The sequence below is a fragment of the Tupaia chinensis genome, unplaced genomic scaffold, assembly GCF_000334495.1.
Source record: "Tupaia chinensis unplaced genomic scaffold, TupChi_1.0 Scaffold000414_1, whole genome shotgun sequence".
Classification (NCBI taxonomy): domain Eukaryota; kingdom Metazoa; phylum Chordata; class Mammalia; order Scandentia; family Tupaiidae; genus Tupaia; species Tupaia belangeri.
The window spans coordinates 2782885-2786952 of record NW_006159919.1 but is presented as its reverse complement, the minus strand read 5'-3'; the positions used below and the strand labels follow the sequence as shown (position 1 = coordinate 2786952).

Below are 4068 nucleotides of genomic sequence, written 5' to 3'. Positions count from 1 at the left end.
GGCGGCGAGAGCAGGAGGAGGAGGAGGAGGAGAGCCGGGAGCAGGAGGAGGAGAAGGAGTGTGCTGTGTGCTCCCTCCTCATCACAAACCTGCAAGGTCTTGGACTGCGCTGTCGCTCCGGTAGTCCACATAATAATGGAAAATGGAAGCAAGGCCCCCAAAGCCATCAGGATGGCTCCAGAGGGGGCCCCTAACCCGCAGGGACTCGCTCTGTACGTAATCACTGAGGAAATCATTGTCAGCCTGCCTGCACTCACACACAGACAGAGGGGCATGATTAAAAGGCGAGAGCGCGGGGAGCGGGAGGGAGGAGGGGTCCCGCCAAGACCCGGACTGGAGGCGCCGGCCGCGGCGCGCGGATCCGGAGCCTGCACACCCGCGCCGCCGTAATGTTATTAGAGCTGCACGGCGGATCTCGGGGCTCTTCTGCTCGCTTTTTTTTCTCTTCAGAAATTAAAGCGGAGGAGCATCTGAAAGTGGAAAGGTCCCCCTTCTGGTAGGATGGATGTAAAAGGAGGCAACAATTTGTTCTTAAGGGGGCGAAAGGGGGAATTGATTGTTTGGCTTTGCACGGTCGGACGTTTTTTAAAAGTGCGTTGCTGTTGTTGTTGCCCAGACTCGGGAAATCTTGTTTAGGGACACAACAGACCTGCCAAGTCTCTCTTACGTGGAATCTTTTTTTAAAGGCAAGTTGTTTGGACTTTTTTTTTTTTTTTTTTCTGTTGGAGAAAGTCAGTGATGCTGAAGAATGTCTTAATGTGATTCAAACGAGACAGTTTTTTTTTTTTAGTTCATTCCATGAACTAACGTTCTTAAACTGGCATAAATCTCTGACCAGAAAATAAAGCTTTCTCTTGATTTAAGAAAGAGAGAGAGAGAGAGCCAGAGGTAAGAAAATACGCACATAAAGATACGTGAACAAGAAAATAGTTTCTGAAATTATTGAAATGTCTGCAGGTGGGTGGAGATTTTTATTTGTTTTCCGATAGTTTTGATTTCTCACTTTTCACCTGCTCCCAACCCAAAAATAAACCGTCACTTGTTTCCTTCTACCTGATCCTAGGAGGACATTTTATCATATTTTATTTTATTTTATTGCCATTTATTGATTGAACATGCTTGTCAAATCATAAAAGCAAGAGAGGACGTCCAAAGAGAGCTTCGATTCACAAGTCTTCATGGAAATTAAGAGATTCGGAATAGACTTAATTCCACAAAATGGGCAGAAGTTAGACAAACGGTGGTGTTCTTAACCAGATTTTTAAAATTCTCCTTTCTGTGAAATTAAGACACAACTGTCTATTAAGAGACTGTCCATACATCAGAGCTTTGAAAAAGTTCTATATTTTTTCCAGTCCAGCTTATAAATGCAATGACCCTAAAGTGCATAGCTACAGATCCGTTGATTTTTTCCCTCCGCTATCTTCATTATAATGAAATGAGTTTTCAACCCACCTACACTAATTCCAAAAGTGGAAATTATAGTTGCAGTCAAATAAATGGAAATTTGCGTGGCTGTGAAAGCATAGAGCATAACTTTAGTTCCAGACTGTGGTGGAACATTCAGGATGCTAGATTATATACATGCCTTTGTAAGCATTCTGTTTCAAAGAAATCATTCAAAAAGGAAAACGTATGAACCCTAAGTTTTTACAGTGCTTTCCTTTCATGTGGGAACCATATGTGTGCAATACACTCTGGTGCCAAGTCTGTGTGGTCCTGAGTTGTGAGTGGTACTATCTAAAGTATCGATGGCATCTAACCCTGCTTTGGATGGAATGTGACAAACTGTCAACCTGATACTAAAGCATAGTCTAATTTGCTAAAGTTGTTTTCTATGCAGTTTGATATTTTTTTCTTTCTTTTTCAGAATGCTCTACATTGTTTCAGTCTCCAATTGTTCTTTTATTTACTAATGTTAATTTTTCTCTTGCCTTCCTCTGTTAGGGCAGGAATAAAACTGTTAGCTCAGAGAATTAGATCCAGCTTAGGAGTCTGAGATTCCTGTTTGGGATAGTACTAGTATTAGTATTTTCAAAGAGGAGAGATAAAGTACCTCTCCCAAAAGATAAAAATAAACATTATTTTTACCTAAGTCAATCAAATATTCACCTGCACTAGTAGGGGACATGTTTTTGAAACATTTCCTTAAATATTTCATTTCAGTATCAAGTGACCTGGGAGGGGAGAATGTTGTTGATTACATCCGTTAACATAAACTTCCAAATTTACCAATGAGTCCAAAAACCCTCTGAGCAAAAAGCATTAACTTTGTGAATACTTGAGTATCATTGTTGATGACATAGTAATAATGCATAAAGACATATAGAAGAAATTTTCTTCAAAACAGGACACGTATTTTCTTAGGTCTTATTCAAAGTGTTCTCAAGGTCCAGAACAAACACATCATTCATTCTATGTTTTGGAAGAACAAGTGTTACCAGACCTGGTAGGGAAAACTGTCAGCATCCTTTACTATTATGTTCTTTGTGAATTAATCAATTACATGGAATTGAGGAGGATTTGGCTTTCATTTAACCTTGCTGAGCAGACTCACTGTTCACACTTTATATATAAACAAATATCAAAAACATATAAACTGTTAAATACTTCTGATAAATGCAACACAGACGTTAAAGAAAGAAGGGATTTTGTTTGTCTTTGGTCAACATAAGAAACCATAATTGGCCACTGCAAATGAGTAGGCATGTCTAATTAGTAAACAGTTTTTCTTGCTTAATAAAATTTATTTTGGGGATTGTGAGTCATTATATATCCAGTTGCTTACCTCCCAACTTTTGAATGTATTGTTATCATTCTTAAAACTAGAAAGTCAGCTGTGGTCAAAGTGTCATTCATTCAATAATTTATTATATACTGTCTTCCAGCAAATTATGCTATTGATGAAATAATCTATATAACATCTTATGAATAAACAGAAAAAACATATAAAGCTTCTAAGTTTTAGATATTATGTACAAACTGAATAATAGTAATAGAAGGACTCTATAACTCAGTCCCTCTATCAAGAACTGAAACCTCTACATAATTAAATTCTCATTTTTTATTAATACATAATTAAGTTAACTTCAATCTTTTTTCTTACATTGACTCCATAGTATCTTTTAAGACATTTTATACTTTTATGAAAATCTTGAATTGCTGAAATAACCGTACTTGGCACTGGAAAACTTACTTCAAAAAGATTAACTTTTTTCATCTGTTAATTCCAACGATAAAGATATTGCTAAAGGAGGGATTAATGTTAAAGGAATTCTGTGTCCAAGAAACCTGACCTCAAAGGAATTAATTACAGAAAACACATTAGGTACCAGTTCAACTAAATCTTCAATTTAAAATGTCACTTGCAAGGCATAAATCTCTTTGGTAAGTTATAAGTAATGGTGTCAAAGTTGCAACCTGGCATCTAAACCAATTACAAAGAGAGTGTATGACCCATAATTTTATAGAAATATTCTTAGCATATATCTACTTATCTATACAACAATTTCATGTAACATTCTCAGATTGTTTTAAAGATCGATTTCAATTTGTTGGTTTCTTTGTTTTTTAATATTGCACATTAGTTTAAATCTAACACAGCATCTGCCTGGGTAGTATCTATATTACTTCAAAGAAACTTTCTTTAAGGAGGAGCATTTTTAAAAGACCTATTAAAATCATGCGATGGGGTAGAATTCCATCAAAAGCCATCCTGAGGCGCGTGTGCGCTCGCGCACGTGTATGTGTGTGTGTAGGCATAAAATGTATGTGTGTGTTTTACATACACACAAATATTAACATTTTAACACTAGAACAATATATAAGAAGCTTTTGAGTTAACATTTGTGCAAAATATCAGTGAGGCATTTGGAAAGGCAATGCTTTTAGCATATAGAAACTGTGTTTAGTTCCCAGTTCCTTACTAGTCCACTGTGTGATACTTAATAAATTACTTAAAGTCCACCCCCTTGTAATCTGTGAAATGGGTAGTAATACTACACTACACAAGGATTCGAGAACCTCATGTGGAAAAAAGGTACTAAATACACAAATATAACAAACATA

At 36.8% G+C, this 4068-nt stretch overlaps 1 protein-coding gene across 5 annotated transcripts in view; it reads right to left on the bottom strand.

Annotated features, from left to right (window-relative positions):
• Positions 1-260, bottom strand: part of ZNF521 (zinc finger protein 521) — a 333149-nt gene extending 332889 nt beyond the window's left edge. For all 5 annotated transcript variants that reach the window (XM_027774205.1, XM_006154537.3, XM_027774206.1 and 2 more), the window contains exon 1: positions 90-260. The gene's annotated coding sequence lies outside the window, so the exon portion shown is untranslated. The remainder of the gene's footprint in view (positions 1-89) is intronic.
• Positions 261-4068: the final 3808 nt, after the last annotated feature.